The sequence below is a fragment of the Canis lupus genome, chromosome 11 (assembly GCF_048164855.1).
Source record: "Canis lupus baileyi chromosome 11, mCanLup2.hap1, whole genome shotgun sequence".
Lineage (NCBI taxonomy): Eukaryota > Metazoa > Chordata > Mammalia > Carnivora > Canidae > Canis > Canis lupus.
In genome coordinates, this window is record NC_132848.1 from 47,389,632 (window position 1) to 47,403,685 (window position 14,054).

At 36.4% G+C, this 14,054-nt stretch overlaps 1 protein-coding gene across 1 annotated transcript in view; it reads left to right on the top strand.

The window, feature by feature from the left end:
• Window positions 1-14,054, top strand: part of TMEM131 (transmembrane protein 131) — a 227,510-nt gene that overhangs the window by 60,610 nt on the left and 152,846 nt on the right. The window lies entirely within an intron of this gene.

A 14,054-nucleotide genomic window follows, 5' to 3' on the forward strand; every position in this document is an offset into this window, starting at 1 on the left:
AATTATCTCAGTGTCAAACCTTGAATAATATCCGATTGTTATTTATCTTTAAAAAATGTAACTGGTTCCTGTGAAATATATTTTATGAGCTTTATATGCAGACAGGTCAGCTGAGTCATTAGTAATAATAAAAATCTCCTTAGCTATAGGAATTATCTTTTAAATTCAGTATTTCTTGGAGGGGTGTTAGGTGTTTAGGTGAGGAGAATCAGATCAGGAACAGTGGAATTAGTGGTTAGCTCTTTGAGTGTGGAGCCAGTGAGTGAAACACTCTGTTCAGATGTTGGACCTCAGAATATTTATCTGGAGGAAGACTTCTCTAGAGTATAAGTTCTGTAGATGTACATCTATATCATCTTTCCACTTGCCATTCTAAGCCATATTTTTAAATATACATAAAATTGGAATCTCGTGTCCTTCCTTTCAGACCTAGCACAGATACCCCATGAAGCCTATTTTAATCTTCTTAGCTAAAAATCAGTTCTAGAATTTCAGAGCTGAAAGAGAGAGGAAAAGCATCTTAACCACTCCTCTGATTTTTTATGGCTGAGATGTTTTCCTTCTTCCAACCTGTATCATATTCTGTGCTTGTTTTATAGTATTTACCACTTTTGTAATTATAACATATGCTTTCAAGTACCATCTGTTTGGTAGCATAACTTACAATCTTCCCAAGGTTTAGTTTAAGAAAGTGCAAAAGATTCCATGACTTTGTGGTAATGGGGCCGGTATTAGAATTATTGTTTTCTCACTCCAGGTATGATTGTCTTTCTCATATGTGATGCTGCCTATAATGTGTGTATTTATTTAATTATAATTAAATACATTACTTAAATTGCTGTGAAGAAATATTCCTTGTAACTTATAATAATGAAAGGAAACTAAAAGTTAGATTAAGGCAATAGAAAAAAAATAATTGTGCTAGAGACCTGAAATAAAATTTCTGTTTGCATTTTATCATAAATTTAGATTTCAGACAATAAACCAAATAAAGAGAACAAGAAAAAAGTGATGGGTTTTAAGGTTCTTTTTCTCTGACAATAAAGCAAGTAAGTGTTCTGAATGATAACTTTTTCCCTGCTTCCAAATTTTTAAATAAGCATATTATTCATACCTTTACGTAAGAGATGTTGAGAAACACAGCAGGCAGTGTCTGCATGATACTTGCAGAAGTCTTTGTACAGCCTTTTATATTGAAAAACTGAATAAAAACTAAAGATATATAATCTCAAATTTTATAAAGCTACCTTACTAGAAAATGAGCTTAGTGTCTCTTTTCTAGTTTTTAAATCTGTTGCAAGGTGAGAACTTAGAGAACCGATAGGAATGACTATTTTAAATATCTCCCTTTAGGTGGTTTGCAGGATCTGGATAACAGGCAAATCAGGACTGAATTTCTGGAAAATTCTCCTTTCTTTATTGATTGAAGAAGGATCCATGTCTTTTAAGAACTAGACATCTAGGTTGCAAGTGGTAATTCATTTTGAAAATTCTGGAGCTTGATTTGTGTTTTTATTGGGGGAGGTTGTGAGTCCCTGTCTAAATAGACTTGGATGTGGAAGAGTTTGACGGGGATGTGACTTGCTCATCCTCTTTGAGTTTGCTGAAATGCTTGGACAAGAGCTTGATTGACACCTTGGTTAAGACCTCAGAGTTCTCTGGCAAAGGTAATTTTAGACAGGAACAATGTTGAGGACAGGTGGTACCAGTTGGTTATCTCAGCCACACTGAAACCTCACTAAGATTCCAGCAGAATGTCTAATGTCAAGATGCTATATATAGTGTATTTATCCTCAAGTAGCAGAATATAAGATCCTTTTAAATAGATATGTGTAAGTTCATTTTAATACTGAAGAACATGTCCTAGAAATAACAATTTTGATGTTGACATAATGTCATTCTTTCTAATGATAATTTGCCAGTAGGTTAAACTATTTCTTAAACAACTCCTGGATTTCTTATGATATGATTAGAACAGAAGTGTGTACATGTAGCATTCCTATGGCAGAATATATATCAAATTTTTTTCAAATTAAATTAGAACTAAGTCAGGGAGAGAGTCAAAGCAACAGCCTGTGTTGCATTATGTAAAATGAGAATTTTGCCTGAGAGCATTGCTTCCCAAATCCTGAATTTTATGTTACATTCATGCAACTTGGCTCATAGTAACTTTCTAAGCTCTGAAAATTAATTGATGATAAGTCTATAAAAATTGCCAAAACTCATAAAAATTTTGCTAGAAACTTTGGATTTACCTTCCTTGTTTTTTAAAGATAAAATGAGGCTCATAAAAATTAAATAATTTGCTCAATCTTCACTTACTAGAGCAGCAATCCAACATCTAGTAAGTACCCAGACTTTTCTGCTTTCAAAGCTCTTTCCACAGCACCATGCATGTGCAGTTCCTCCCAGTGTATTGCCTAGGTTACCACTAGGTAATCTAATCCTACTAGGTTATGATTAGAACTCACAGTAATCCTCTTAGCTCATGTTTTCTGTAGTTGGTGCTTTGGCTGTTGCCATTCCTGTTTGGCAAGGCTACTAAAATTTGGTATATAGACTATAGAAAGATGAAACAATTCCTAAGAGGAACACAGACACTGAGGATTCTGCTTCTCAACAGAAGACTCATTACCATAGGAGGTGCAGGTCAAGAAGTATCTCAAACCATCATTCCAGTCCTAACTGATCTGAGTGGTTGGCTCTTCTTGACCCATTCCTTTGATAGATTATAAGATTGAATAATAAAAGATACTCTTAAAAGCCTTTACCTGTTTCCTAATCTAACTTTCTTATAAACAAATAAAGATAAAGCCTAAGGAAAAGACTTTGTGTTTTCCTTTTTCTATCTTCTTCCATTCCAAATGCCTGCCTGCCCTTCCTTCCTTCCCCTTACCTTTGTCCCTACCTCCCTTCCTTTTTTCCTTCTTCCTTCCTTCACTATTCTACCAGAACAATAAATAGAATTTAAAGATGTTAGAAGGCAAGTTCCGTAATGTTCATGAGTTGAAAAATACATGTATGCATAGCTTTGTTTTTTAAAACTCATAACTATGGAACCACATAATTTTGTTTTCTCATTTTGGTCAAGAAACAAAATTTTTTTTCTTGAGTGCTCATTGTATGCTCATTGGTTGTTCTCATAACTTGCAGGCATCTATTATGTGTACTCATTACCTGGCTTTCAGCTACATAAGGCAAGAATAGCTAGAACTGGTGTTTTTAAAGTATTTGTTGGAGTCTCAACTAGTTCATTAATTGGCCTCAAATTTCAGTACTAAAAGGGGTACGAGAAGAATAAGAAGCAGTTTTGATTCCAGAGCTCTTACACTTTATATTTTCCATGGCTTTGTTACCTGAAGTAACAAGGTTGCCTTAGAGGAATGAGATAAATTCCTAATTGTTGTGCTTAGAAGACAGTTCAGGTCTAAGAGATCTTTTCATACACATGAGAGATAACAGGTTCCACTTCTCTTGTGCCCCCAATATTTTAGCTGCAGGACTATGTTAGTAAGCCAAAGTTCATATTACAGAAATAACTTTTCTCAGTCCTCTCAAAGGAAGGTTGAGGAAAAGATTGTGGAAAGTTTGCCTTCTATTCTGTGTTAGGTTGGTGGGGAAAGGACTGCAGAGGCCTTCCTTAACTAGACAGTCATTTGCAACACACCAAAACACTCAACCGAATAAGCAAGCAAACATGTTTGGTTGTCTAGTAATTCTCTTGTTCTTGGGTGAGCTTATATTTGTTTTTTTTGTTGTTGTTGTTGTTTTTTTTAAAGATTGTATTTATTTATTCATGAGAGATGCAGAGAGAAAGAGAGGCAGAGACCTAGGCAGAAGTTGAATCAGGCTCCCTGTGGGGAGCCTATGTGGGACTGGATCCCAGGACTGGGGGATCATGACCTGAGCCAAAGGCTGATGCTCAACCACGGAGCTACCCAGCTTACATTTAAAAGGTACTAATTTTTAAAGATAGCCATTGTAAAACTTAACAGGAATTATAAAGAGGCTACTGGGAATAACTTGAGCTCCTAGACAAGTTTTTTTAGTTTCTGTAACTAAATGGCTTGAAGTTGAAGCCATTGGAAGCTCTGCATTCTGTAAGATGAATCAGGTTCATTCTAGACGTAGGCTAGTATAAATGGTTCTAACTATTCAGTTAGGGATCCTATATTATTGAGTTGTCTTCTAAGGAATGTAAAGATGTCTAAGAATTTTATTTCTTTTTCTTTAATTAAGGTGTTTATTGTGAGATATAATTCATACGTACATGCATAAAATGTGGGGGGGTTTTGCAAAGCAAATACCTATAAACAACTACTACCCCAGTTAAAAACTAAAAACATGCCAACACTCTCCTAAGTTCCCCCCTGAAACTCTCTCCCAGTCACTATCTCCAAAAGTTGGCCATAGTCCTGAAATTTATGATAATTTCTTTCCCTAGAAGTCTTACCTTCGGAGCATGTGTCTCTGAACACTGTAGTATTAGGGTGCTTGGGTGGCTCAGCAGGTAAGCATCTGCCTTCAGCTCAGGGCATGATCCCAGAGTTCTGGAATTGAGTCCCACATCGGGCTCTCTGCATGGAGCCTACTTCTTCCTCTGCCTGTGTCTCTGCCTTCTCTCTGTGTCTCTCATGAATAAATAAATAAAATCTTAAAAAAACTAAACACTATAGTATCATCTGTTTTTTGAAGTTCATACAATTTGTATTATTTTTTCCAGCTTTTTCTTAGTGTTACGTTTCTAAGATTCTCTGTGCTGTTGAGTGTAACTGCGGTTATTCATTTTCCTTGCTGAATAGTATTGCATTATATGAACATGCCCCAATTTGTATATCATTTCTGCTGTTGGACATTTCATTTGTTTCCAATTTTGGCTGTTATAAGTAATTGCTATCTTTTTGGTGAACATACGTATTTCTGGTAGAGTTAAGTGCAACTGCTGGGACATAGGTTTTGAACCTTCTATTTTCATACATAATGCCATATGGTTTTCCAGAGTACTTGTTCCAGTTTACAGTCCCATCATCAGGAATTGCTCTGCAATACTTCATATGTTTTTTTTTTTTTTTTTTTAACATTCTGAAGTGTAGGTCATGGTATCTTACTGCAGTTTTAATTTGCATTTTTCTGATTCTTAATAAGGTGGAGCAACTTTTTATGTTTATTTTACCATTTGGATATCTTTTGTGAAATCTCAGTCAAATCTTTTGCCCTATTTAGCTTTTGGATTGCATGTCTTTCCCCCTCTTGTTTGATAGGAGGTTTTTTTTTTTTATAAATCCGGATACAATTCTGGTGTGATATATATACACACACACACACACATACATATACATATATATTAGAAATATCTTTTTTTAATCTTTTTTTTTAAAGATTTTATTTATTCATGAGAGACAGAGAGAAAGGCAGAGACATAGGCAGAGGGAGAAGGAGGCTACCTGCGGGGAGGCCGATGTGGGACTCAATCCCAGGACCCGCGATCATGACTTGAGCCAAAGGCAGATGCTCAACAGAGCCACCCAGGTGCCCTATTAGAAATATCTTTTCTACTTGGTGGATTACCCTTTCCACACATAATGGTGACTTCAATGAACAGAAATCTTTTAATTAATTTTAATTTTAGTGTAGTTTAAGCTTTTTTTCCATTATAGCTTACACTTTTTGTGAACTGCTAAAGAAATATTTTCTTATCCAAGGTCATAAAGATATTCTCCTGTATTATTATCTAAAATATAGAAGTTTATTGTTTTGCCTTTCACAATTATAGCTGTAATTCTAACAAATTGATTTTGTTATTGGTGTGAGGTCATGGTTTTATTTCTCATATACATATTCACTTGTCCCAGTACACTTTATTGACTGTTCCCCAATATTTTCTTTCCCCAGTGTTCTTCAGTGACACTTTATTCATAAGTATCCATGTATGTGTGTGTTTCTGGGCTCTCTGTTACCTCTTCTGATCTATAAAAGTGGTAATTCATATGACTTAATGTAAAATGTAAAAATGCAGGTTTTTTTTATATATTGACTATTACTCTGCAAACTAGCTAAATTGCTTATTGATTCTAATAACTAGTTAGATGCTCTGGATTAGATCCATAAACTACTATAATCTGAGGTTTATAATGTGTTTCTCACTTTCCAATCCTTTTAGTTTTTAATTCTTTTTCTTTACTTTATTGGCTACAACCAGTATGATGTTGAATATACGTGGTATTTAGTAGGTGTCTTTGACCCTACTTTGATACCTCATCTCAGAGATAAAAGCTTCAGCGTTTCACTGTTAAGTGTCTTGTTTATTATAGTTTTTCTCCACCCTCCGCATAGATCTCCTTTATCATATGTTGGGGTTCTCAGCAAGATCCTGAGACAAAGTTAAAGGAGTACTAGAGATTTATTGGAGGGCTACTGCCTGTGAAAAGTAAGGGGGAGGAAATAGGATTGGGTAGGAAGAGCTTCAGACAGGGATACAGAATCTTGACCAACTCAGTGGAGAACTCTGAACAAAGACTGCTTTTTGGAAGTATCCCACATTGGACAGAGGTTGTCAGGCCCTACTACACCTGCTGGGCCCATTCATTGGCTGGGAGTTGCTCAGAAATAACTTGGACTTATCTCAGTTACTACAGTTGATCCCAAAGTTACTATAGTCAGGGGCTGATAGCTAGCACCATTTTTTCATAGCTAGATGGCAAGTCCTTCCTCTTAGGGAGATTTGAGCAGTATATATTAAAACTATTGATAATCAAAGGCAAACAGATACACTGTAAAATGTAAAGATCTGTATTATTATCTAAAATAATAATCCTGGGTGGCTCAGTGGTTTAGCGCTGCCTTCTCAGCCCAGGGCATGATCCTGGAGACTCGGGATCAAGTCCTACGTCAGGCTCCCTGCATGGAGCCTGCTTCTCCCTCTGTGTCTCTGCTTCTCTCTCTCTCTCTCTCTGTCTCTCATGAATAAATAAATAAAATATTAAAAAAAAAAACACACAAAACACAACCAGAGACAAAAGAGAAGACCTTCAAAGAAGGCTAGAATTAGCTCACAGCTGACCTATAAACTGAAACAATAGGAGGCAAAAAATAATAAAATTTACTGAAAACAAATTAAAACTAGAATTCTATACACAGTGAAAATATCCTTATATCCTTTATGTGTAAAAAAAAAATTTTTTTTCAAATAGGAACATAGAAAATTTATCACCAGAAGATTTGCACCAAAGGAAATAATGGAGAATACTTTTCAGGCTGAAGGTAAATGATCTCAGAAGCTCAAAAATGCAAAGGATAAAGAGCATTAAAATTAAAAATATGTAAGGGCACCTGGGTAGCTGACTTGATTTAAGCACCCGACTCTTGATTTCAGTTCAGGTCATAATCTTGGGGTTGTGGGATTGAGTCCTGAGGCAGGTTCCTCTCTCAGTGGGGAGTCTGCTGGATATTCTTTCTCTCTTCTCCCCCTCCCTTCCTCTGCCCCCACAGATGTGTGCACATGCTCTCCTTCTCTCTCTCTAAAATAAATTTTTTAAAAAGATTTATTTATTCATGACAGAGAGAGAGAGAAGAGAGAGTCAGAGACACAGGCAGAGGGAGAAACAGGCTCCATGCCAGGAGCCCGACATGGGACTCGATCCCTGGTCTCCAGGATCACACCCCAGGCTGAAGACGGCGCTAAACCATTGAGCCACCAGGGCTGCCCTAAAATTAATAAATCTTTAAAAAAATAAAAATGTGGATAACTAAATGTATACTATATATAGCAATAATAATAGTATCTTGATGAATAGAACATGATGGTATTCTAGTATTATTAATACTAGGTCATAGGAAGCTTGGCAGCTTTTACCTGGGTCTCTTGGACCTCTAGAAATTGGGACATTTCTTTTGGGACCCAGTTGGCATGATATGAGGATCCTAAGCCACATAAAGAGCCCCCATTTGGTCCTGCAGTCAGTGGTCCCAGCCAAGTGCCCACCTACCAAGCATCATCACTTTCCTGCCACTGTAGATGAGCAGCACTTTTAAGCCTTCAGATGAATCAGCCACAACTCACATCTGGCTGCAGCCGTTTGAGAAATATCAAGTGAGATCTAACCAACTGAGTCTAGTCAGCCCAAAAGAACATGAAGGATAATAATAAAATGCTGTTTTAAGCTGTTAAACTTTGAATTTATTATGCAGCACTAGATAACCAGAACACTTAATATCACCTAATACCTGGTTGATCTGTATCAGTTTTCTTCCACCATTTCAAAATTCTTTTTCACATTTGGTTTATTTAAATCAAGATCCAAGCAAGGTCTATACATTGCATTTGGTTAATATATATCTTTTTTTTTTTAATATATATTTTAAGTATCTTTTAACCCACTTCCCCATGCCATTTTTTGTTGTTGAAGAAACTGGATCATTTGTCTATAGGATTTCCTACAACCTAGGCTGACCTAATACCATCTTCTTGGTGTAATTTAACATACCTCTCTCGTGGATTTTCTATCAAGTGTTAGCTAAATACAGAATATCAGATTTAGATTAAATTTTCTTTTTTTGGCAAGAATATTTCAAGGTAGTTTTTTTGTATGACAAAGAATATAGATTTTTCTACCTTTAGGGAAACTTTAGATCTTGGAACATCTTTAGTAATAAGTTTTTGTTACCATGAGCCCTTGTATCATACCTGAGTTAATGCTTCAAGGTGGGGGCTGGTCATCAAAAAAACCAATAATGTGTTTAGAGGGTTTGGACTTTGAACCATCCCAACTGCCTCCAAGAAGGAGAAGTGGGCTAGAAATTGAGTTCAATCACATAGGTAGCCAGTGATTTAATAAATCATACCTTTGAAATGAATCTCCAATAAAAACTCTGACACTGAAGCTGTATAGAGCTTCCTGGTTAGTAAGCACACTTATGTTCCAGGAGAGTGACATACTCTGATTCCATGGAGAGAGGGCATGGAAATTCTGTTTGGGGGCCTCCCAAGACCTCACCATATGTATTTCTTTAGAAGAAAACTAATTCGAGAATAGTTCTGAGTTCTGAGCTTGAGGGGGAGGAATAATGGAAACCCCCCAGATTTGTAGTCAGTGGTCAGAGTGCACATGGCTTAGACTGTCTAACTTGTGGTTGGTGTATGAAGTGCAGACTGTCTTGTTAGGGACTGTGCCCTTTAACCTGTAGATTCTAATGCTAACTTGAGGTGGTTAGCATCAGAATTCTGTTACAATATACCAGTAGTATTGTATATTTTTTATTGTTTTTTATCAGAAGACATGTCATGTCAGGTTGGTTTTCTTAGATTTTTAGGTCAAAGATTTTCATATGTAGGGATTTAAATTAAAAAAAAAAAAACATTACTCTTGTTGCTCTTCTAAACTGGAAGTTGCCAGACTTTATGTAAAGGGCAAGTATTAAATACTTTAGAGTTTGTATGTGAAATGGTCTGTGTCCCAACTACTCAAGTCCTGTCATTTTACTATGAAAGCCGACTGTGTATAAGAAATAGTCACAAAACTTATATTTGCCAAAAACTGGTGCCAGGTGTAAGATTCTGGGAAGATAGTGAAGTAGGAAGCAGCCGGAATCCTTTCCCCATGTAGACAGCAGTGTATTGGTAATATTTATCTGATGTCTTTGAAAGCTTACAACTTCAGGGGAAGGCTTAGGAGTAAATTGAAGTAAATTTTACTCATTTCAGTTCTTAGTACAGAAGGAACTACCCACTCCCACCCTCTAGTCCTGTAGCAGGTAGCTGTGCACATGTGCACTGAACAGCTTGTACATAGCTTACAGGAGCCATGGTGAGCAACAAAGGAGTTTATCCTTGAAATACTGGGGATCCATGCCCTGATCGCTACTTCTGATCTCTCAAAGGTATAGACAAAGAAGGTAGCCATTGTTGCAGCTCCACCCATTATTAAAAGTTCTCCACCTGAAGTAACCCAGAAAATTTAAAAGGCTAACAACCCCCCCCCCTTCTTTTTCTCTTTTTTCCCTTTTGGGAGCCAGACATTAATGAGTAGGACATTCAAAAACAATTGCATATATGGGGGAAATTAGAAAATTACTACAAATGTTCGGGGAAAGCCTCAGGCTCATGGAAGACTAGAAGAGCTTAAGTTTGGCATAGATGGAGCCTACAATAATCAAAAAAGCAAAAGCAATAAAAACAAGAAAAGCAAACCCTATGAAAGGGGAAGAATCTGATGTCCAATTACTACATTATTAGATTTACATGTGCAGTTTTCTATTTTTTTTTTTAAAGATTTTATTTATTTATTCATGAAACAGTGAGAGGGGGCAGGGGTAGAAACATAGGCAGAGAGAGAAGCAGGCTCCACGCAGGGAGCCCGATGTGGGACTCGATCATGAGACTCCAGGATCACACCCTGGGATGAAGGAAGGCATTTAACTGCTGAGCCACCCAGGTGTCCCACATGTGCAGTTTTCAACAGAAAAAAAGAACAATGGTACAAAGAAATGGAGCCCATTCATGGGGAGAAAAAAAATCAACAGAAGTTGTCTCTGAAAAAGTCCTAATGGCAGATATACTAGACAAAGTCTTTATAACAGTTTTCTTAAAGATACTCAAAAAGCTAAAGGAAAATGTGTAGAGAAAGTCAGAAAAATGATGTGTAAACAAAATGGAAATATCTGTGAAAAGATAGAAAAGAAAAAAAAAACAAAAAAGAAACAAAAGAAAGAAAAGAGTTTCTTTTCAAAAAAGAAACAAAAAAGAGTGACATCAGTATGCAGATTCCTTCAAAGTTGAAAATAGAGCTACCCTACAACCCAGCAATTGTACTACTAGGTATTTACCCCAAAGATACAAATGTAGTCATCTGAAAGGACTTCTGCACCCCAATATTTATAGCAGCAATGTCCACAATAGCCAAACTATGGAAAGAGCCTAGGTGTCCATCAACAGATGAATAAAGATGTGGTATGTGTACACACACACACACACACACAATGGAATACTACTCAGCCATCAACCCCCACCCCCCCACCCCCAAAATCTTGCCATTTGCAGTGACATGGATGGAACTAGAGGGTATTATGCTAAGCGAAATAAGTCACTCAGAAAGACAATTACCATATGATCTCACTCATATGTGGAATTTAAGAAACAAAACAGAGGATCATAGGGGAAGAGAGGGAAAAATAAAACAAGATGAAACCAAGGGAGGCAAACTGTAAGAGACTCTTAATCATAAAAAACAAACTGAGGGTTGCTGGAGGGAAGGGGGGAGGATGGGGTTACCAGATGATGGACATTAAGGAGGGCACATAATGTAATGAGCACTGGGTATTATATAAGACTGATAAATCATTGAACTCTATCTCTGAAACTAATAATACACTGTATGTTAATTTAAATTTTAAAAATTTTTAAAAGAAAAAGGAAAAAAAAGTGACATCATCAAGATGGCAGAGTAAGGAGCCCTGGAGTCTCATACCTCCATAGAAACACTGACATAGCAATAATATTGGTACCAAAATACCTTGAGAGAAATTCAAAATTCACCTATGAAGTATAGGTATCCCGGAAGAGCACAAACTGAGAGCAGTCAGATTAATACTGGTAAGAAAAGCAATTTCACTTCACCTGCATTAGTTCTTCCACCAAACCATCTTAGCTCAGTGCCAAGGAGATCACCTCAGTCAGTGACTTCTTTCACAATAGGAAAGTGAGATTGGAGTGTTCTTCTATCCTCTTGACTTCTTAGGGCACCCTCCATGGGGCCAGTTTTTGTCTCAACTCATACCAAGTGCTGAGCTATGGAGCCTAATCTTCTAGGACAGCTAGGAATAAACAAGAGAGAAGGGCACATGTCACTAGGGAGCCCTGATAAGACAGTCAACTAATTTCTTAGCAGAAACCTTCCAGGTCAAGAATGTGATGATGTATTCAAAGTGCTAAAGCAAGAAAACGGACAGGGATACTATTTCCAGCAAAGCTGTCCTTCAGAAATGAAGGAGAAATAAACATTTTCTCAGCAAACAAAAGCTGAAACTCCTCACCACTAGACCTGCCTCACCAAAAAAAAAAAAAAAAAAAAAAAAGCTACAGTAGTTCTACAAGCTAAAATGAAAAGATACCAGTTAGCAACATGAAAATATGTAAATGTATAAGCTTTTAACTCTAACATAAATGAAACACAAAAGTATGAAAAATAACTATAACTGAAATAATTTGTTAATGGATACATAATATAAATGATGCAAATTGTAACATCAATCACATAGAATGAAGAAGAAGTAAAAGTGATTTTCGTGAAGCTCAGTTGTTACTGGCTTAAAATAAAATGTTGTAACTATAATGTGTTTTATACAAGCCTCATAGTTGAGCACAAATGAAAAACCTTGTGTTTTAGAAATAGAAAGTTATCGAAGTGTACCACTACAAGAGAAAAATCATCAGATTACGGGGGAGTGTCGAGAGGAAAAAGGGACTACAGAACAATCAGAAAAATTAACAAAATAGGAATAGTGAGTCCTCACTTATTAATAATTACTTTAAATGTAAATGGATTAAATTCTCCAATCAAAAGGCATAGAGTGGCTGAATGGACTTTTAAAAAACAATACCCAACCATAATCTGCCTATAGGAGACTTCCTTTAGCTTTAAGGACACACATATGCTGAAAGGCTTGAGAATAGATATTCCATGCAAACAGTAACTAGAAGAGGCAGGAGTGGGTATTATATCAAACAAAATAGACCCTGAGCCAGAAACTGTCACAAGAGACAAGGAAGGTGATTGATTATATCAAAGAAAGAGACCACCACCATTTTCAAAAACATGGATTAACCTGGAGGACTTGATACTATGTGAAAGACAAATACTGTATAATTTCACTTATATGTGAAATCTAAAAATGTTAAGTTCAAAGAAGCAGAGAGTAGAATGATGTCAGACCCTGTAGGGTATGGGAAATGGGGTCATGATAGTTGGCCAAAGGGTATATATAGTATTTCAGTTTTGTAAGATGAATTTTTGGAGGTTTAATGTACAGTAGAGTGAACATAGTTAATAATACTGTGTTGTATACTTGATATTTGCTAACAGTAAATCTTAACCGTTTTTGCTCCCAAGAAAGGTAACTGAAGTAATGAATATGTTAATTAGCTCATTTGTTGCGGTGATCATTTCACAATATATACTCTTTAGGAATACATCGCATTTTATACTTCAAATAAATACAGTTTTTATTTTGCAATTACTCTTCAGTGGAGCTGAGGGATAAAAGAAGCCTTGAAAAAGAAAATCTAGGGGAACCCTGGGTGGCTCAGCGGTTTGGCACCTGCCTTTGGCCCAGGGCATGAACCTGGAGTCCCGGGATCGAGTCCCACATCAGGCTCCCGGCATGGAGCCTGCTTCTCTCTCCTCCTGTGCCTATGCCTCTCTTCCTCTCTCTACATCTATCATGAATAAATAAATAAATCTTAAAAAATTTTTTTGAAAATATATTTTTTTAAAAAAATCTAAATCTCAAAGTACAATAACTGGAATGAAAAATTCACTGGAGGGGTTCAGACCTACATAGGCATTGTGGGAGTCCCGGAAGGAAAAAAGAGAAAGAGGCAGAGTAGAGTGTTCAAAAAATAGTGACTGAAAATATCACAGATTTAACAAAAACCATGAATATAAGCATCAGAGATCTGCACTAAGATATAATCAAACTTTTGAAAGATGGTCTTAAAAGCTAAAACAGTAAAATTATTAAAATTATTAGATTTCTTATCACAGACTTTGGAGGCCAGAAAGCAGTGAGTTGATATATTTAGTGCACTAACAAAAACTATCAACCAAGAATCCTAGATCAGACAAAACTGTACTTTAAAAGTGAGGGAGAAGCGAAGACATTCCCAGATAAGCAAAAGCTGAGGAGGTTTACTACTATTAGACATGCCTTACAAGAGATGCTAAAGGGAGTCCTGCAGGTTAAAATGAAACAATACTAGACAACAACTCAAAGCCATATGAAGAAACAAAGATCACAGTAAAAGTTAGTATGTGGGCAATTATAAAAGTTGGTTGGTATTA